Below are 22,650 nucleotides of genomic sequence, written 5' to 3' on the forward strand. Positions count from 1 at the left end.
ACTGAAATTTGCATGTGGTCAGCATGCAGGAGGAAAACACAAAGGAGAGTGTGCCAGACAGCCACATTTATGTATCTGGCTGTCTCAGGTCAGACCTGGCCACGTTGTGTCTGACTGCAATACTAGCTTCGGTCAGAATGGCTTTGGTGTCCTTTAGGAGGTCATATGATTTATTTTATTTTTTTATGATTTTATTTGGCAGACTTCCCCATAGCTTTATTTTATTGTTACTTATATACCAACTGGATTAATTGTTACTATATTAGAACCGAGTAAGCTAATTTGTTTAACACTGGATAGGTGCTGTTGTTGTGTAATTGTAAATCCTTTTATATTAAAAAATAAAAAAATCATCACATTTCATAAACACAAGACTTTTCCTTTTCAAAACCAAGACCAATCGTAGCCTAACTGTTAGCATACATTAAAATAGATTGGTTTACTTTGATGCAATTGTGTTAGAGATGTCATCTTGAGTTTAAATCACTGTCCCTTGAGCCACATAAACAAAAAGAACAGTAGAGTTGTGGGTTAATCAATTCTGACAGGAGGTAAACTTGGTGAGCCTTTTTAATGGCAAGAAGACTTTACCGTGGTCAGTGAAGGGCTTGTCACTCACTAGCACAAGCAGTGAGTGGACAGAGATGTGAAAGGTGGAAGAGATGAGAGTTAGTCAATAGCACTCATGACTCAATGATTCAGCTCATGTACCTAAGCCATATGTAAGATCACTGATTTGGTGCAGCAAATGAAAATCTTATGTGCATCTATTTAATGCATATACAATTTAGAAATGTATCTAGTAAGATTACTTCACTTTACATTCAAATATGTTATACACTCACCTAAAGGATTATTAGGAACGCCATACTAATACTGTGTTTGACCCCCTTTCGCCTTCAGAACTGCCTTAATTCTACGTGGCATTGATTCAACAAGGTGCTGAAAGCATTCTTTAGAAATGTTGGCCCATATTGATAGGATAGCATCTTGCAGTTGATGGAGATTTGTGGGATGCACATCCAGGGCACGAAGCTCCCGTTCCACCACATCCCAAAGATGCTCTATTGGGTTGAGATCTGGTGACTGGGGGCCATTTTTGTACAGTGAACTCATTGTCATGTTCAAGAAACCAATCTGAAATGATTCGAGCTTTGTGACATGGTGCATTATCCTGCTGGAAGTAGCCATCAGAGGATGGGTACATGGTGGTCATAAAGGGATGGACATGGTCAGAAACAATGCTCAGGTAGGCCGTGGCATTTAAACGATACCCAATTGGCACTTAGGGGCCTAAAGTGTGCCAAGAAAACATCCCCCACACCATTACACCACCACCACCAGCCTGCACAGTGGTAACAAGGCATGATGGATCCATGTTCTTATTCTGTTTACGCCAAATTCTGACTCTACCATCTGAATGTCTCAACAGAAATCGAGACTCATCAGACCAGGCAACATTTTTCCAGTCTTCAACTGTCCAGTTTTGGTGAGCTCGTGCAAATTGTAGCCTCTTTTTCCTATTTGTAGTGGAGATGAGTGGTACCCGTGCTGCATACCTCGGTTGTAACGAGTGGTTATTTCAGTCAAAGTTGCTCTTCTATCAGCTTGAATCAGTCGGCCCATTCTCCTCTGACCTCTAGCATCAACAAGGCATTTTCGCCCACAGGACTGCCGCATACTGGATGTTTTTCCCTTTTCACACCATTCTTTGTAAACCCTAGAAATGGTTGTGCGAGAAAATCCCAGTAACTGAGCAGATTGTGAAATACTCAGACCGGCCCGTCTGGCACCAACAACCATGCCACGCTCAAAATTGCTTAAATCACCTTTCTTTCCCATTCTGACAATCAGTTTGGAGTTCAGGAGATTGTCTTGACCAGGACCACACCCCTAAATGCATTGAAGCAACTGCCATGTGATTGGTTGATTAGATAATTGCATTAATAAGAAACTGAACAGGTGTTCCTAATAATCCTTTAGGTGAGTGTATATGTACTATGCAAGAAAAAAATGTAATTGGTGTAATTGTAATTTGTTCCCTGCCAGTACATAAAATTTACACTTCAGTGACCAACACGTCTCATCTTCTAAAGGTAGTTGTCACACATTTTAGCATGTAGATAATGTACATTTTTTAGTAGCTTCAAGGGACTGTTTTGACTTAATTTTATTCTTGGCTACAGCTGTCTAGAATAAATTAGGCAAGCCTTTTTTTTCTTTGTTTACTTTTCTTGGGATTTTTTTTTAAAAGCGTGGGTAAAGGCTAACTAGCCTAGAAATCTAGACGCACCCTAGCGGCAGCAAAATGTATTTTGCAGCCAGGGCAGTCTAGCAACTCTTCATTGACTTCCGAGCTGCAAAAACCTAAATTGGGTCAGGTCAATCACGTCGTGTATAGAGTAGGCGGGGCGGGCTTAACATAATGACGACAGAGTTGCGACAGTTACCTGCTACTTGAAAACAAAGAATGGCAGCTGCTGGCGAACATCTTTCGAATCGGCTTTGTCCGCGACTCTGGAGGACTTGGAGTTAGGTTTTTCTTTGAGAAAAGAGCAAAGAACGGCACGGCACTTAAGTCATTCTTAAAAAAAGGAAGATGTGTTCGTAGTTTTGCCGGCCAGATATGGCAAAAGTTGGATCTATCAACTAGCTCCGCTGTTGGGAAAACGCTGTGGTTGGTTGAAGCGCTGTCCTATTGCGTGCAGAGGGAATTTGAAAGAAAGCTGTTTATCCCGCCCCTCGGATTGAGCCGTGTCTATGGTGAGTTGCCAGACCTAACATCTTGATGTAGGTCTGGCTTGCCAGGCTAAAGGCTAACAGGTTAAAGCAAAACAATTAACCCGCTTTCAGCACCTCTGCAAAACTGAAGTAAGCAACAGTTTATGTCTGCTCTTTCTCTAAGGCTTTGGTTTTGCTATCTTCATGGAGAGATTAGCATGTCACTTTTAAAGGAATTGGCCCAAAATTATGAAAGTTACTAGGAGGAATTATTAGTTTGTGCTGTTGTTTGGTCCAACCATCCATTATTGCTAACTTTTAAAACTTGCTTCTGTCCTCAAGATATCAAAAAATGCTTGTCCTTTTTCAGGGAACTAAAATTAACATATTGAAACTGAATTCATTTTTATTTATTTTTTTATTCATGGGGTGGAGAGAGGCAATGTTATTCCAGAATTCCAGAGTTATTCCTCTCTTCAACTCTCCCTGCCAGTATATATAATTTACACTTTGACCAACACGTCTCATCTTTAAAAGGTAGTTGTCACACATTTTAGCATGTAGATAATGTTATTTTTTTTGTAGTTTCAAGGGACTGGTTTGACTTAATTTTATTCTGTCTAGAATACATATCGTTAAACTTTGTTTGATAAGACCAGTTTGAAGGGTACATGCTCTCATTAAGAAGCCCTTTTTTTCTTTGTTAAATTTTTTATTGACAGCTGAACTTAGAAGTTGAAGAGACAAAGGGAAAACAGAAGACTTGCAAAGTTAAAGATAAGGACAGAATTAATTTTAGGTAAAAAAATAAATAAAAAAAATTGAGGTCACAGCCTCACATTCTCCCCACAGCTTAACTACTTATCATCTTCGCAGACTTTTCGGTGGCTGCCTGCTCACAAGCATATAATGACCTGGACTTGTCCATAAAAATTCAACCCACTAACCATAGTGGTCTTCAGGCACAGATTGAGACAATTACTCAGACCTTGGTCATTTCTCTACCTTTCACTCGTCTGGTCCTGTGGCTGCACTGGCCTCGTTAACTACATGTTGACTGCACCACACTAATTTTCTCCTGCCTGCCGGAGCCCAGTCAACATTTTACTTTCCATTTCTACCCTATTAATCATTTCCAGACTCATTATTTCACATAGAGTCAGTTGGGATTGGAGGTGAGCCAGATTGAGAACAATAATGGTATTATGATTTCAATTGGCATTAATCAGTATGATGGATGGAGTTTTAGATTGCATTAGCTATTGATCAAACCTGAGGCATCAAATGCGGTCGGTCAATGGAAGGGCAGCAGGTTATCAAATTGAGGCATCTTAAAATGACATGATGTCACTAAACTGTTAGCTAACAGATAAGTTGTTTACACAGTGGAAGCAAGTGTGTAGAGATGAGGGCAGAGAGCTTGAAACCTGTCACATCTAAAGGGCTAGAATGCCTTGGCAGGAAAAATAATGCACAGTGACACACATGGCACTTGACTGATGGTATTGATAAGTCATGAGACCCACCAGAGTGCAGGCATCTTGTGTTTTGTTTACCCTTTAGGTGACAGTCATCTGTGAAGCAAAACATTAGAACGGCTTTCTTCCTCAGTTGCGGTTACACCTAACAGATTCCACAAAATGTTCCTCCTCCAGGAGGATTTACAAGAGGGAACACTAAAGTCTTGGAAATCTCAGAGGAGACAGCCTAACTCCAAATTAACTAGGGATCTGCAAAACTACACGTTCTCGAAATCAACTAGACCAGGGATACTCAACTTTTATTGCCCGGGCCACTTTTAGAAAATGCAGCATGACTAGAGGTCCATAAATAAAGTGACTGTGTGATACTTAGCTTTCGTTTGGTTTTAAAATGTGCAGTAATTGGAAAGATGGAAAGAAGACAACATTTTCACTTTTTTTCCCACACATCTTCGCTGGTAAATAAAATGCATACTAGGGCTGGGCGATATCATATATATATATATATATATATATATATATCATATATATATATATAAAATTACAGCATATTGAATATTGTTAAAAAATAAGATTAATGTGCCAAAGATGGCACCAATAGGTAATTTAACTCGTCCTCCTTGTCTCCTCCTGTAAGTCCAAAAGCAAGTGCAGAAGATCCACCTCAGCTTCTTTAAAGAGTCATCCTCCTCTTCCTCTACACTGTAAAACATTTACCTGTAAATTTACAGTAAAATACTGGCAGCTGTGGTTCCAGCCATTTACTGTAATTCTTCAATACCGTTTCAAATTGTACTTGCAGCAATGGATACAGCTTTAATTCTACAATACATAAAAAATAATACATAAACAATACATAATTAACATTTCTAGTATATGTAGTATATAATGTAAACCGACATGTCAGACTTTTTTTCACTAGATGGAGAGAAAATAAATAAAGAATAAATAGATTATGGTGCATCATTTGCTATTAATTAATATCTTATGGTGCAAACCAATAGGTGTATAAACAAAACAAATAAATATTTAACAAAAAAACTCTCCCTGTCTGCACTCAATCCATTGTGTAGAGCTTTATCCCAGAGGGAGGTGATTGAGACGTAACTGGAAAGCTACTAATTTGCAAGTGCTGACAGTGATATAAATCAACTTCAGTGGTTGAGAATCCATGAGTCCATGACAATTTGTAAAACTAGCCAAGTACTTATGTGTTCCAGCAACTAGTTCCCCATCTGAAAGTGTTTTTATTGCCACTGGGAACATAGTGTCATGCCACAGAGCATCTCTTAAACCAGAAACCATTGATATACTTGTGTTCTTAGCTAAAAAATTGTAAAACACAATTTACCCCACATTCACTGCTCTAAAGAAGCTGTCAGAAAGGACTTGTTGTACCTATTTTGCAATCTTTTTGATAAAAAGAAGTGGTCGCTAGGTCTACATTTTTTTTACTGTATGTTTTTGCACAAACATTTTTTAGAATGTGCTTTTTTTAATATATATATATATATATATATATATATATATATATATATATTACCTTATTCTAGAGCAAATGCACAAATTTGGAGACATACAGTATATCGATACAAATTTGGAAAGATATTGATATATACATTTTTTGTCAAAGGCTCTACCACACCAACCATCACACCCTCAAATCCAGATCATCCTCTCCCAATCACTGGAATACTAACACAGTAACCATCAAGTATCGTTATACCCTTCCTCTGGTTCCTATAACAATTTTAGGTATCGCCCAGCCCTAATGCATACAGTTTAAATTTGAATATTCAGAGTGTAGCATGTCACTGTGTAGAAGTCAACAATGATGGAATTTGTATATCTCTCAAATTCAAGCTAATTTGACACTGCTTCTGTGGGCCGAAACCGTCTCGGGTTATGAATGTAACTCGAGGGTAGACGCTGCGTTGAGAATAGACACATTGGGGGAACGCCTTCGGCGTGACGCGTCTGAAGCCCGTATGGAACTAGTCCAATCTCGATTGGTGTTGCGTCATTACGTCACTCGTGACGTCGCATGTGACGGCGATGCAGACGCTATAAAAGGACGCTGGATCACAACAGTGTTAGTTCAGGAAACAAGGGGTTACAGTTGTAACCGAGAGGTTCCCTTTTGAGGGAACTCGCGCTGCGTCGAGAATCGACACATTGGGGAACGAAATGCCCACTGCGCCACACTGAGTAGTGCATGCCCTGGTGTGAAGCAATCTGGCACACTCAAGACGAGAGAACTTGTGAACCCGGTGTAGAGGGCAGATCCAGACTGTAATGTTTTATGAAGGTGTGTGGGGAGGCCCAGCCAGCGGCATCACAGGCCTCTTGAAGGGAAACCCCTGTTCTACCAGTCAGGGATCACTGGTGATCCCAGATTATTTTAGTTCAAAATATGTTTGAGCTTATATATCTCAATATTAATAACAGTCTGGTTAATTTTGAGTCTTGAACTATAAACTCTCAAGTGTTGGCTTTCTAAATGTATGTGTGTTATGTTTCTATTCAGAATTACTTATGAGCAGTAACCTTTTTATTTTGGGCATTTCATGTATGCAGCACTTGCCAAAATTGGGGGTGACTGGGAAGGGGTTAACCCTCTGGGGTCTGAGGTGTTTTCTGGGCCTGGAGGTGTTCTGACATGCTCTGACATTTGTGCTTATTTCTGTTACTTGTGACATTTTCATGGCTGAAGTCTGATTACACTGTATTTAGCACAAACTCTGCTACAATAATATATCAGCAGCATGTGTGTAAAAGTTTGTAGTTATGAGATAATGACGTTTATGCGTGGTTTGTGAAAATACAAAAAACAATTGTCACTGAAATAAGCTCATGAAATCCATACTGATTATTTCTTCACAAGACTTTTGAAAATTGTATCACGTAGCCTAGAATGAGGAGATTAAAAAAAGAATGGCTTTTTGATTGTTTGGATTTATTTACAACACAACATAATCCAAAGATACACAACAAATGACAAAAAGCACACTATTGAAAACAATGATCCAAAGACAGAGACCTTTGTGCCATTCCTAAAAACATTGTACATACCTTTAATTTCCAAGGTGTTTTATTTTCACTTTACCATGTTCATGTACAGAGTCAGCAGGACTCAGTGGCATCTGGGCCCTGTAAAAAAAAAAAAAAAAAAAAAAAAAATTCTGTGACCATACTGATATCAAGAGAAACTATAGCTGCACGATATTGGGAATAGATTTTAGATTTTCCTGGTTAAAATTTATTTTTAAAATTCACAGAATACACACACACACACAAATGTTTCCAACAATAATGAACACCAGGTTTGTTGTGCCTTGTAGGCATAGGCTACGTGCAGTGCTGCATAAAATAATAATAACAATAAATTAAGTAGAGGTGGGCATAGATTAATTTTTTTAATCTAGATTAATTTTGAAATTAATCTAGATTATTCTAGATTAAAATGGCTCATTTGAATTCTGCCGAAGGCATTCAGAATATGTGTGCTACCCAAATAATGACTATAAAAGTAAGTCTTTGAGAACGGGTTTCTCAAGCCAGGTGGCGCATTAGACCAGGGGCTCATCTCCTGTTTCCAAAATGCATCACAAACTGCTTGAGAAAGCTGTTCTACTCATAGACTGTAAAAGGTTACTACTGTACTGTTACCGTCCGTAGGCAACATTAGGTAGGCCTATGTTATTATCAACTACTATAGGCTATCAATTAGGGATGGGCGATATGGCATAAAATCCATATTGTGATATACATTGCAGCCTCTTGCGATAACGATATATATTATAATAAAACTATTTCAGAACAGGTTACACAGACCCTGCTAAATGTTTTTTTTTTTTTTTTTTTTTTAAAGGGTGTATGTAGTTTTGAGAACAAATATTGTCTAAACCTGTAAGTATACAACATAATTTTGCAGATAAATAAAATGTAAGTACACTAGCTGCAGAGACTTAAGTAGGTCTAATGTTTATTATGGCTTGGAGCTTATGAAACCCCAAATTTAAAATTAGAATATTGTCTAACTGATGTCTTTTCAGTTAAAAAGAAACACAACAATTATTCTTAAAATCGGGCGCAGACAGAGATTATGTGCTACACCACGATATATTGGGAATAATACGCGCGCGCTGATATTCAGTGATATCATATGTTTCGTTTTGAATTTGAGGTGGTAGAAGGGATTAGTCGTGTGTTAACTTACCGAACTGTTAGGCTACCCCACACACTCTCTGTCTATGTAGTTTGCTGCTGCTCGTCGGACGGCTTAAATCCAAACCAAGTCCAAATAATGTATGTTGCACCGATCTTTTTCACCAGCTTTCACTTTCAGCCGTGTTTACTTAAGATGACGACGAATATGATGCATTGCAGCCGGGTGTACCTTGCGGCCGCAGGTAGATTGCGTCATCATAGCTTGTGTAGTATAGAGCCAGCTCCCAACCCAACTTTGAGAATAGATTAACGGCGATATTTTTTTTATCGCGCGATAAGAGTCTCGCGTTAACGCAGCACGTTAACGCCGATAACGGCCCACCACTAAAATTAAGTCTTCCAAAAGATTTCAGTAACAACTACGCTAGAGAAAAATATATTTATTACAATATAAAAACATGAAGCCTATTGTTTGGTGCGTTTTGCTTTTCAAACGCATGGCGTGCTCCAAAATATGAAACATTCAAACGCAGACCGCGCTCCAAAATATGATACATTCAAAAGCAGAGCTCGCTCCAAAATATGATACATTCAAAAGCAGAGCTCGCTCCAAAATATGATACATTATGGTTACCATATTATACATATCTACGTTTGAGCAGATATCCACAAACACAGTAACGGTTCAACTGCAATGTGAAGTTTATGCAACAATAACATAAACTTAGGGCTGCAACAACTAATCGATAAAATCGATAATAATCGATAATGAAAATCGTTGTCAACGAATGTCATTGTCGATTAGTTGGTCTGCTCACGTCACGGGGAGCGTTACTGATGACGTCACTTTCATGACAACGCAGTCACGCGAAATGGCAGAGAGTAATCGGAGAGAAACATCAGCACGGCAAGCAAAAACTGTATTCTCATTATTATGAAGATGTGAAAATGGTATAGTCTAGTTTAATTCAATGCTACTGTGTAAACAGCTTTGTTTACTAACTTCGGGACAGTCACACTAGATCTATTTTGTATCGAGCATCAGGTTGCGCAATCAGTTCGCTCGCAACATAAGTGATGGATTAAAATAGCGCTACCGCAGAAATAGGTTAAATTAAATGGTGTTTACAAAGTGAAGCACTAAATATAAAGGCAGTTAATAACAGCAGCAGTAAAATATTGTTTTTTAGTCACTGTAGTCAGTGGTTTTCAGCGAATGCTTGTGCAGTAATACATAATTTTTTCTGTACTTTTAATCAAGCCTGTTGTCAGCTGCGTACCTCCATTCCGCTCTCTTTTTATAGCATTTGTCTACTATGTAAGGGATAATCCCGCTTATTACATGGCTACCCACCAAATAAATCAATAATTTTACACAAAATATTGATTTAAAAAGGAGTTTCTTGATTTAAAAATGATTGTATTGCTTCCGCTAAAGAAAATAGTCCGTTCCGTCTCTACGGTTAGAATCCTGTGTCCATAGCAACGCTCTGTTTTTCTGGTGTGTTGTACTTCGCAGCGGTCTGTTATCAAGAAATAACAGATCGCATTCTACATTGGAATTCAAAATATGCTGCTTAATATCTTATTACAAACATGTTTGTGTCCTAATTTCATAATGTGAAGTTTATATGAGCAGCGCAACTCAATATTTTGTTTTGTTTATTTATATTTTGGATATTTAAAGAAGTTTTACTGTTTAAAAACTGGACAAACTTTTGTGTTTGGGGTTTAAAATGTAAAAATTTAAGATTATATTAGTAAAACTCAATGTGTGGCTTTTGCACTTTTTAAAGTACACTTTTACACATAAATACCCTGATTTAGGGTTTTATTTAGTTATAAACAAATCAAATTGAATAAAAAAAAAACACCTATCCGATTAATCGATTAATCGAAAAAATAATCGTCCGATTAATCGATTATCAAAATAATCGTTAGTTGCAGCCCTACATAAACTAATAATTAAGAATTTCTTACCTTACATCTTTCTTGTCTTCAAATCACATTCTTCTTCTTCTGAGGTAAATTCAATGTAAGCTCACGGCGTGTCTTCCGAACTCGACGAAAAGCAGAGACTTTGGTGAAGTTTGGTGCTTTGTTTTTGAGGTAACGAGCGCGTTCGTGTGAGGCGTGGACGATTTGCATGTCAATCTCTTTTGCGCGTGTGGGCGTGGTCAAATTAAAAATAATGACCAAGCATTTGAGAAGCTGGACATCTTGTTGGTTTTATACAAATTACTTAAACAGAGAATATTTGTTTTCAGTTTGAATCCAATCATTTAAAAGTACACACTTAAATGTTTATAAAGATATATGGCTCATAAATGTGTGACAAGTATTCGCTGAGTTTTGTTTCAGTTTATAGACGTGCTCAAGAAAAAAAAGTTCACCGCGACGGAGAGGCAGAACGCACACCCTGTTTATTTTCTTTATTTTACAAAAGCACAATGTTTTGATTTGATTGTAAGTGGACACATACAAAAGTAGAAATATCACAGATTCTTTTTTTATATTTCTTTTTTCTGTATGACCATAAATGACGGAGTAATTTAAGTTTATAGTGCTACAATTTGAAGAAAATCCAGCAAACGCGCCGGGGCGTTTGCCGACCTCAGAGGGTTAAACACCCATCTAGTGCATGTGTTTATAGGCCAACAATTAAAAAAAAATGGAGCCAAAGGAATGCAAAAATGTGTCCTGTACGAATAGCTCCTCATACTGCATTATAATCGACAAGCCTGCAGTGTAGATTTTTCTTTTATTATAATGGTATTCATTAAATGCATGATTATATGCTCAATTGCTATGCATACAAAGAAGCTTAATTATAATTCTCAAAAATCCAGATTGTGGTGGTGGACCACTGATAACCTTGTGACGTATCTGCATTTGACCCAGAGGATTGGTGGGCTGTCTGAAAACTAGTCGCCCTTGAAGAAAACCTGTATAATTAGGCTGGTTTAGGATTGTGTTCAACAGCTAGATGGAACACAACAGAATAGAGACATGTAGGACTCTCGCGCACAGCTAAAGCCCTATTCAAGAAATTGCACCTCTAAAATGCATCCTCTTTAAAGCACTGCTGCTTTAAAGCAATAAAGCAATATTGCAAAAAGAAATATAGATTTTCACTAAACTAAATTGTATGAACCATGTGTGGACAACCTATCTCCAAACATGGATCATCAAGCATGCATTTCACTAGGAGTATTTTGATTAATTAAAAGCATAAAAAAATAATGCACTGCTGCTATCACATCTGATCATTGTTTGACAGAGCCGTTCTTTGGCAGTGTGCCATGCATCTATAAATAAGTTGAGATATGCAGGTGTGACTGAAACATTTACTAGAATCCTCAGGACTGGAGTGAATGAGTATATTTACCCTATTTAGAGGCTCTACACAGGGCTCCAGACTGCGACCAAATGGTTGCATTTTGCGGAATTTTTTTCTGCCGGTGCAACTACATTTTGTTAGAGGTTGTACTGGTGCAATCACCACGTTGCCCAACGGATAAGAGCTGCCATTTCTGTTACATATGAGAAACATCAAACTGAAAAAGAAAGCGGAACAGAACCGCGCTACTCGTTTTAGCTGCGTTGCGCGGAACATTTATTAGCTCAGAGCAATAATAGACAATGCAGCGTGAGCTCATACATGGGCCTATCTTGATCACATGACATTGTTACTACACAGTACTGGGAGACCCAGTTAGAGACTGTTTGAATTCGCTGCAGAATTAATAAACACTGCTACTGCAAGATCTAGTGGGAAGCATTCGGTGCAGAATTCTCTGTTATAAACCACAGGCACAGATATCAGATCAAACAGCGCAGATGTGGATACCAGAAGAAACGTGTCATGAACAAAGTCAAGTGGTTTCAGTCCACAAATCACCAACATTACCATGGATTTAATGTAGTAACATCACATGGTATTGTGGCAGAAATAGTTGAATGTGTGGGTTTTTTTTTTTACATTATTCATCTTAGACTTACCCCGTATTTCCACCAACTGCGGAACGGCTGCGGTTTCCGAGTCAATAGGTTTCCATTAATGTCAATGTGTGTATTTTCACTGACTGCGGAACGGCTGCGTTCCGACTCTGTCCCAGCTCCGGCGATCCGCAGCCCTCTGGAGCAGATATAATAATATATTTATTTTGTATAGCACCTTTAAAAGTAGCTTTCTCAAAGCGCTTTACAGACAAGCATAACAGCAAAAGAATAACACAATGTAAAAAAAAAAAAATAAACACATAAAATTAAGATCATGTAAAAGCAATCCTAAAATAAAATGTTTTAATAAGAGATTTAAAAGTCACTAATGTATTTGCTTCCCTGATGTCGGCCGGGAGAGAATTCCAGAGCTTAGGAGCATAGACAGAAAATGCTCGGTCACCCCACGTATGAAGCCGTGTCTTCGGAACAACCAAAAGACCACTCTGAGAGGAGCGCAGATTGCGACGTGGTGTGTAAGGGATTAATAAGTCAGTCAAATACTGAGGTGCCAGATTGTGCAGAGATTTATAGGCCAGCATAAGGATTTTAAAATCAATGCGGTACCTAACAGGTAGCCAGTGCAGGGACTCCAGGACCGGGGTTATATGGTCCCTGGCCCTGACCCCAGACAGTACTCTAGCAGCTGAATTTTGAAGATATTGCAATTTATCCAATGATGATTTAGATACCCCAGCTAGACGACCATTGCAGTAGTCAATGCGCGAAAAGACAAAAGAGTTTATCAACTTCTCAGCTACCGAAAAGGACAACATAGGACGAAGCCGGGCTATATTTCTGAGGTGATAAAATTATGTCTTAACTGTATTCTTGACAAAAGGCTCAAATGACAGTGTGGCGTCAAATATGACACCCAGATTTTTTTATTTGGTCTTAAACTCCAGTGCAACGCCATCAACAGACAGAGTAGGAGACCCAACCTTTCGCAGTTGATGTGGAGATCCAAGGAGCATAACTTCTGTTTTTGAGCCGTTTAGAGACAGAAAATTATTGGACATCCAAATCTTTATCTCAGCAATACAGTTAGAAAGATGCCCAACGTTCACTTGCTGACCCGGTCTAGTATGTATATAAATCTGTGTATCATCAGCATATAAGTGATAGTTAAGGTTGAGAGATTGTAGTAATTGACCAAGTGGATAGATGTACATACTAAAGAGTAGGGGACCCAAGACTGACCCTTGTGGAACACCCGTATGAACAGAACCAACTTTGGACCTATAACCACCCATAAAAACAAATTGACTGCGGTCAGTGAAATAGGATTTGAACCAGTCAAGAACAGTCTCTGACAAGCCAAATACATGTTCGAGGCGATTGAGTAGTAGGGCATGGTCAAAAGTGTCGAAGGCTGAACTGAGATCCAAGAGAATGAGAATGGACGTGGAGCCGGAGTCGGAGGCAATTAGTAAGTAATTAGCGATTTTCACCAACGCAGTCTCAGTACTGTGTAATTTTCGAAATCCTGATTGATGAGGCTCAAATAATTTTTGCCGGATGCCGGAGAGCTCCGCAGCAATTCAGCACTTATATCGCGCGATCATATGTGAATCGTGGGTCCTCGTGACTTCAGCTGTCAGTCATGGCCGCAGCTGTTCCGCAACAAATCCGGACCTGGTGGGTATTGAAGGACGCCGGAGCACAGAGCCGATCCGCAGCCGTTCCGCAGTTGGTAGAAATCCGGGGTTAGTACTTAGTACAACCTTTTGAGAGTGAAATTCAAGCTCTTTTTAAGGGCTTTCAAGTGCTTTATACTTTTTCCAGCACCTCAAATCTCAAAATATTATCCAATTTTGATGTTATTTATTTTTAATGTGGTGATTTGTAAAACTAAAGTTTAAAGGTATAGGAAAAGTAACACAGTGGCAGACAAGAACTGTTATTTAAAAAAAAACAAAAAAAAAAACATGGAATTACCACTATAACCAGTAGTTGGCGGCAGAGGAGTACTTACTTGACTTATTAGCCATCACAAAAGGCACAAAGTCTCATTAAAAAACAACAACAACCTTTTCTTCAAATTGTGACTGAATTACACAGAAAGCAAGTAGGCTATAGAGTGCTCCTTTTATAATCACTGAGGCTGTCGGTCAGTTCAGTATGATACTATACAAGAACAATGGTACATTTATTAATAGTAGAATATAAAACAATTCCCTATAAAAATGAGGTTTTTGCACATTACTGTTGTTAATAAAAGTTCATTTTATCTGCATATCAATTCAAGCTCAGTGCTTCACTGTTACATTTCCAATAAACAAACATGTAATTGTCAGGATTGTGTTGTGTTTTGTGTTAATTTCATTCCTGTGTGATTGTTTCATGTGCTTCAGTTCAGTTTAGTCTTAATTAACTCCTAGATAGTCTCCTCGGTTACTGATTACGTTCTGCTGCTTGTCATAAAATTTTCCTGTGTATTTATACTCTGTCTCATTCAGTTCAATGTCGGTTCTTTTGTCGGAGTAGTTTATGTAACGGACGAAGAACCAACTCACAAAATGGATTATGAGGACTGTTTCACAAAACGGCCGGTCGATGGAGGATTATGTGGAGGATTACCTGGAACTCTATCATGAGGCACGCTGGGACTATGAAACTCTGAAACAGCATTTCTGGAGCAGGATGGACGATATACTTGACCAGATGTGGCTTTTGGCGGAGGATCACAGTCCTTTCATCAAGTTCATCGACTACGCCTACGCTGACCACAAGCTGGAGCCCTCTCCATGCCCGGAGTTAGAGCAAGGAGCAAGCTGGAGCTGATCGCCAGATCCAGTGAGAAGTCAGGTCCTGTGAGACAGTTCTCAGATGAGTTCTCTCTCAGTTCATCAGTTTCACCACTGAGCTCGTTCCTCTCCAGCCAACTACACTCTCTATCATGGATGGTGCAATCCCACCCAATATCCTGCCCACCCCTGATTCAATCATATTCTCTGGACTTATCTGACCCACTAGTGTCTCATAGCTCCTCGACTCCGCTCTCATCACTAATTCCCCGTGGTCCCCCGCTGATCCCTTTGCTAGGGTCTCTACCTCGTTCCGCTCCACCGCCGTCGGTTGATAACCAGGCTCTGCCCAGTAGGACATTTAGGACTCCGTCTTGGTTCCTCCCTCCGCCAGTTCCGCCGTGGTGTTCCTCTCTGCCGTCTCCTCCTGTCCATCTCCAGCTTCTCCTCGCCCTCCTCCTAAACCCCCTTCCTCCTCATATAAAACATGATTAAATGCAATAGAGGTGCATTCAATTTTTGTTTGGTGTTGAGGTTTCAGTTAACTCAAAACCATTCTACTGAATCCCAAATAAGTGTACACACACACACACACACACAATACAGTCGTTTGCGTGTCTTCATCTCCTACTGACAGCCCTCGAAGTGACAGGAGGACATTTCCCTTTTATGCATCAGGTGTGGTCGCAAATAGCCAATTTTTTCAAACCAGCTGTCCCAACCTTCTGATACTGCATGACGTTTGAAGCTTCAAGCGTCATCAATCACATGGTATTGTCATTTGATACAAGCATCGGTACAGTGTGTGATACAATAGGGCTTTGAAAACTGCGTCAGAACATCAGAGGCCCGGTATCACCATCACTAGTAATATTAGTAATTACACTTAATAACAAAACAATGCAGAACAATAGTAATTTTATGATTCACAAATAAAATGTATTTGTCTCTAAAAATAACCCTTGTTTTTGTCTGAGATATTGAACATGGTTTATGATGTCTCCACCACACATTAGTACATCTTCATTTAGGTTCCACTTCCAGTTCTGTGGAGAACCAAGGTCTCTTACTTACCTCATTACCTACCTAGATGTTTAATTAGCGGTACCCTCAAGCCTTCACTTCATTCACAGCTGTCACATGGATGGAAGGACTATTTTGAGGTCCATGGGCCTTGCAGGAGCACTGATATCGCTCCCCGGTGTTCCTTGGAAAGAGCTTTACTGGAGCGAGTGTATCATAAATGTGCTTTTTGACATTTGAGGCGCAAAGCCATAAAACCCCATTCGCCCTCAATCCGTCCGCCTGTCAACCCTCGCATGTGACTCACATGAAGCAGTGCTGATGTGGCAGGGTCGATAGGTCATTTCATGCAGGCATGTTCAGGCGAGTGTAAATGCATCTTGACACTGTACAAGTTTGGGTTTGTTTCAAAAATGAAAGCGCTGCCCTCTGGAGAACTTTGGCAATGCTGTTCTTTCCTTTTTATAATGGAATTGCTTTTGCCCTTTTTGCCATCTCCATTTATTAGACTGTCTTTGTACCCTAGAAGAAGAATTGCGTATGTGTCAGTGCATGTGTGAATGGGTTAGTAAGAACGAAGGATTTTGACAGTATGTCAACTGAAACTGTTCAGTCGTAAAAACTGCAAGCAAAGTGGTGACATACTTGATGTTACAGTACAGAATTGTGTACTGTTGCAGCATACTAGCATAGTGTCATGATTTAGGAGAATTTGCTCAAATACAGTGTAATTTTCTGGCCATGAAAAAGTAATTAAAAGCTTGACCACTGGTATCTGATTTAGTTAAACAATTACCTGATAATATTTATTACATATATATTCTCGTGTGTCATCCCAGCCAGTATATTTGTGTGCCATTAACCATCTCTTGAAGTGTTTTGTAAGTTACATAAACTAAAGACATTTAAAGTCACATCAGAGTTGGGAATAATCAGTTACCCCTGATCATTTTAGATTCTGCAATACCTTAATGGTGTTCCATAATTAATCAGTTTTAATGAGCTAATGTGCATGTAAACTTTCTTGTCCTACTTAATAGCTCCTTGCCAGAGCGTTCCATGCTATCAGGAAGCATTTCTCAAAACCTCAACATGATGTATGATACAAAGATTTTTATTAACTTTTGAGGTGTTCTTAATGTCTGAGCCTATCCCAGCTTTCATTGTTTATATTTCACATAAAGATGGAAAGACTGCATGAGTGTTCTCTTGTTTCCAATAAGAGATCTATAAAAACACAATAACAATTTGGCTATATAATCTGTTGCGTGTAAAATGAGTATAGACAAACATTCTACAAGGAACTTAGCTTTTCATGTTGTTTCAGACTTGCATGAATAGACTTTTAGAATGATTTATTCCTAAACATTAGCGAAATGCACACAACAAGGTCTGGATTTCCCAGTGTTATTCCCTGTTACTCAGATAAAGAGTGTGCTCAGAGTAAACAGCATTAGTATCAGCCGGTAGTTGTGCTCATGTATAGAGAAGGAGTATTGAAGTGTGAACCATTCTGAACTAACACACAGAAAACACAATTTATAATGAGATTCCTTCCCTCCTCTTCTTGTCTGTAGCGATAAGTCAAAATGCTGTGTTTCTGTTCAGCTCCAGTAGGCACTTCTTATGTTTTTCAGTCTGGGGACTAAAAACAAAACATAATAATGTGTTGAGTGTTGTTTTCTTCAAAGAACAGAAAATGGCAAAGTGAATTTTAGGTGTGTTGGTGGCCAGGTCATAGTTTGTTTGTTTTGTGTTGCTTTTCTCTAATCTAAGGATATTCTTAATATAATACTATATATCAAACATTATCTTCACTATGGAAAATAAAATAAATAAAACCCCCTTGAGGAAAAAACTCACTCTTGAGAAATATGTTCTGGAGGTGCCCTTTTATAAAAAAAAATGTTTTGTAATTTAGTCACCATGATGAAAATCTGTATAACCACAAAATGTCTAAGTAACACCTTTAAGCACAGCTAAAGTGGATGGTGCCCTGTGTGCTACATTTCATGCATAATTTGGTTTGTTCCTCATAAACCTATCAAACCGCTTTCATATTTTAGAGACAACGCTATAGACAGATTTAATAATTATCTATAGCAATACAGCACACAAATTGTATGAATTGTCTTTTTATGTTGCTTTTATGGTATTATGTAGTCATTTTTGAAACTTGACAGTATTAATGGCCATTCACTTTTACTAGAGCTTCTTTTGCAGATATATATCCCATATATATAAATCCATATAATTCATTTGAAATTCCATTAGAGAGAGTAAATAACAAAATGTGCATTTTTGGGAGAACCTTTACTTTTTCTGTTGGGTCTGCCATAATTGGTGGTCTATATCCAGTTATCTTCATTCAGCCCAGCATCCTTTATTGACAGAAAGTAATCACTTCTCTCCCAGTGTGGATTTGCTACCTAGACAACCACTACTAGATATGCAGGCACCCATGACGGCCTATTGATAAATCTCATTAGCTGTATGCTTTCAGTGGAACACAGCCTATACAAAAAAACATCACTGGTGTGTGTTGTGTGTGTGGGGTCACAAATGTGTGGCAACAGAGCATATAACCAGAAAAGAGTGCTTAGTGACAAGTACAGGTGGCAGTGGTGTAGAGTAGCATTTTATCTTCAGAACGGAGCTGTAATGCATTAGGACAGGTTTCACCCACTAGGCACGCTGACATTGCACTTGCAGCTGGTCCCAGTTGTAATAATGAATGTTATCATCATTATCATCTATGTGTGACCAGTCACAGCAGCATGTTACAGGTCTCTAGTGATCCTAATTGCCAAATACTTTTGCATAATCGGTGGTGCTTGCTGAGGCAGGCATCACTGGTAATATTGATCATACTAATAGGAAAATGGGCTATAGTTACATATGGCCACAATGTTGGATTTCCGATCTAGCGAGTGTGTTCATGGACACTTCCGGTTGCGCCTGACACTGCAACCGGACCGTGCAGAGAGCCTGTGAAAGCCAAAAATTATCTTTTAGAGTTCTATAAATCTTTATTACTATTATAGATCTATATTCCTATTACATGAGCCAATCGCATTTGAAACGGACGCATGTACACATACACAATGTCTTATTCCCTGACCAATTATGCCTACTGTAAATATAAAAATATGTAAATGTAAATTAATTAAAAAATAAAATATAGCAAACAATTTGTGCAAAAACAAGGAGATACATTATACAGATCCATCAGTTAGCTACGCATCCACACCTATCTAAAATATTTGTATTACACATGAAATATCTTTAAATGATTATACATATACACTGGAACTTGGTAGCCTACCTGGATCAGAAAAATATGTTTTTGTGCTTCCCTGAGAACTCAGATGAAAGCTTGCAACTACAGGAATAACCATGATTAGAGAGTTGTTTGCATAAAACATCCCGTAAACATTCCACACGTTTGCCCTGTGAGACAGGCTACAATGTATCTCCAATAAAATCAGGACGTGTATATTACACACTTGAGTGTTTTGTATGAATGAAGAGATCCCTGTGGATTTTCACTAACCGCTGAGACTGAACCACATAAACACTGGAAGAAAGAATGAAAGATAATCTCAGCATATCTCGGTGAATTACCGCTCAGAGGTAAACAATAACATAAGAATGATGTTTTCTTTCGTCTCTGATAGACCACCATCTTCTCTGTAATTGTAATATAATCAAATAAAACAATACAGCAAAGCACAGAGTAGTGCTATCACTTTAAAAAATATATATATAAAAAAAAAATATATATATATATATATATATAAAAAAAAATATATATATATATATGTTAATGGTGGAACTGAAACATATCTAGGGACCAGAATATCATGAAGACTTGGAGATGGGGTCTTTTGACTTGGGCCGGTAAGCAACCACCCAGAACACCCTAACATATGCATAGCAACAAGCTAAAAACCTCTCATAACACCTTAACAATACCCTGATAACCACCCATCATGCATTATGGCAGCGAGTTTTGATCCTTCTGTATAGACAAGTATCTAGATGCAAATTTACTAATGCACATTTCTGGCTGTTCTCTATACGGTGAGACTTTTGTTGTTTAACCATAGATAAGTTCCTGGTACATCTACACAGAAAAATACATGCAGTTGTTTAAAACTTAGTTATAGTATAATGTAGTGTTGTCACGATACCAAAATTATTGTTTCGATACCGATACCAAGTCAAGTATTGCGATTTCGATACTTTTTCGATACTTTTCCTGAAAAGGGAGAAACACTCTCAAATATCATTGCTGTGCTTTATTTTAAAACCGGGACAACATTCTAATCATATAACACACTAATAAATGAACATATGAACAGCAGATATATTAATATTGGTAACATATGATAAGCCTCATTGGTGATATATTTGACATGTGGGGAGAGAGTTGTGGAAGGCCTATACTTCATGTTAAACATAAATATATAGCAGCAAAGACATCGGCAGTGTTGACGGCAAAATAGGCTACAGAATAATTTGTTCTGTATTGAGAGGTGCAATATTTGAAAATCGGTAATATTTTTTTAAATTACATTTATATTGTATTTATGTCAAAACTTTCAAACATCAAAATGTCATTTATTAATATGTATTCGTGTCAAAATGACAGAAACATCTTTTCCTATTCTATCTTGCCTGGGAACGCTTCCAACACGCTTGCGTGAAGCGTGAAAAATAGGCGTCGGTTCTATTTCTAGCATGCACGCGTTTTCCGCGTGCGCCTAGCTGCGCCCAGACGTGTGTGTCACGCAGGCAGTTAACATGGGAGCCGAAATAAAAACGGACATGACACGCAGCCAGTGTGTCGCCGGCCTTACAAATCTGGAACGCAGTCATTCTTAGAAGTATCGGCGTTTTTAATATCCGATTTACTTTTGAAGTATCGGTGCACCGTGCAACAGAGCAAGGTAGGCAACGTACTTCGATCCATATGTCACTCCTCGCATCATCTTTTTCTACGAGTCGTGGACCACTTGTGCTCGCACATGCAGCCATCTCGCTGTAGTGTTTTGTCACATGACACTGACAGGGGCAGGTTCTTTGCTGCGTGCGTCAGGAAAAAAACACAGACGTCTATAGGGAGGCGTATTTTTTTTTTTTTTTTTTTTTTTTATCGATACTGATAAATTTAGGTATCGTGATGTTTTTAATTTCCGAGTATCGCGATACTTTTGAAGTATCGGTACACCGTGCAACACTAGTTTAATGAAAATTTGGATAAATAATGCACACATTGTTATCTTTCTCTCTGAACCACTGCCTTGGGTTCAGGAAATGAAAGGATTCAATATCTTGACAATATCTAGACTGTTTTCAAACTTTACATTTTCAACACTGAATATTATCTATAGAGCTGTTTCTGTTTGTGTTAGGCTTTCCAGAAGAAATGATTAATGGATCCCATATTTCAGTGTAATGGAAAAATAGCCTATAATGCAGATTGTTTACTGTACTGATTTTTTTTTTCCATTCTTGGAAAAGAACAAATTATGAAGAAAAAGATGCTGGAGAAAAAACATTTTCACAATCATATAATCCTGCCTTTTTAGATCATAATCCTGCCTTTCTTATAGCTCCTCTTATTACACCTCTGGCATATGTCTGACATACTCCAAATGATTAATGGGCTGCAGCAATGGTGGATAATGTCTATTTACCATTCAGTATGCCAAAAAAACATGTCATTGGTATGACTCCACATTCTCCACCCTCCACACTACTTCTGGCTGTTGATGTGCTTTTGCCAGAGGAAGGGCAGGTACTGCTTTAAAGTGCTTTGTATTACCTCAAGAACATATCAGTTCTTAAGGGTACCAAGGTCGCCTACAGGCTCATTATTTGTTGTCAGCTGCCTGCACCTGTTTGGCCGGAGTGTGTGTATGTGTGTGTGTGTGTGGCTCCTGCCTCATTGTTATCTGGTTATCAGTTGTTTTTTTTCCTTTATTTAAAATGCCAGTGATGACAGTACTGTGTGTGCTGCCTGATCCCGGGACCTGTCGGTGTGAATAGGAGCAGACACCATTGGAAAGGACACTACTCTGACAGAGGTGTTGGCTGTGCCAAAATGGTGACTTGGCACTGATGCCAGCTTGAGTTACAGTAGCAGGTGTTTTTGCTGACTAGGGATGTCCAAAAATTACAGGGTTGCCCACACAACAAATTGAGGATGGTTTTGGGTTTACCTGTTCCAGATCAAACGTATTGTCTGATTAATTAATTTAGTCCTATATGGACGGGATTAGTTTTACATGGAGAGATGGGGTAAAGTAATTATTACCAGAGCTTCTCAGTGATTTTAGTCCTGTCCGAATGTGCCATCTCATTACTCATTACGGACGATGTCAGTAAAGATTACGATGACATACCTTCTGTAAAAAGTTCTGAAAAAAATTACCTCAGGTAATGATAATCCCAGCTGTAAATCATCATCATCATCATCATCATCATCGGGCGGGCTTTTT

At 38.6% G+C, this 22,650-nt stretch overlaps 1 protein-coding gene across 1 annotated transcript in view; it reads left to right on the forward strand.

The window, feature by feature from the left end:
• Window positions 1-22,650, forward strand: part of gabra3 (gamma-aminobutyric acid type A receptor subunit alpha3) — a 424,636-nt gene that overhangs the window by 9,320 nt on the left and 392,666 nt on the right. The gene's annotated exons all lie outside the window — the stretch shown is intronic.

Source organism: Rutilus rutilus (genome assembly GCF_951802725.1).
Source record: "Rutilus rutilus genome assembly, chromosome: 18".
NCBI lineage: Eukaryota > Metazoa > Chordata > Actinopteri > Cypriniformes > Leuciscidae > Rutilus > Rutilus rutilus.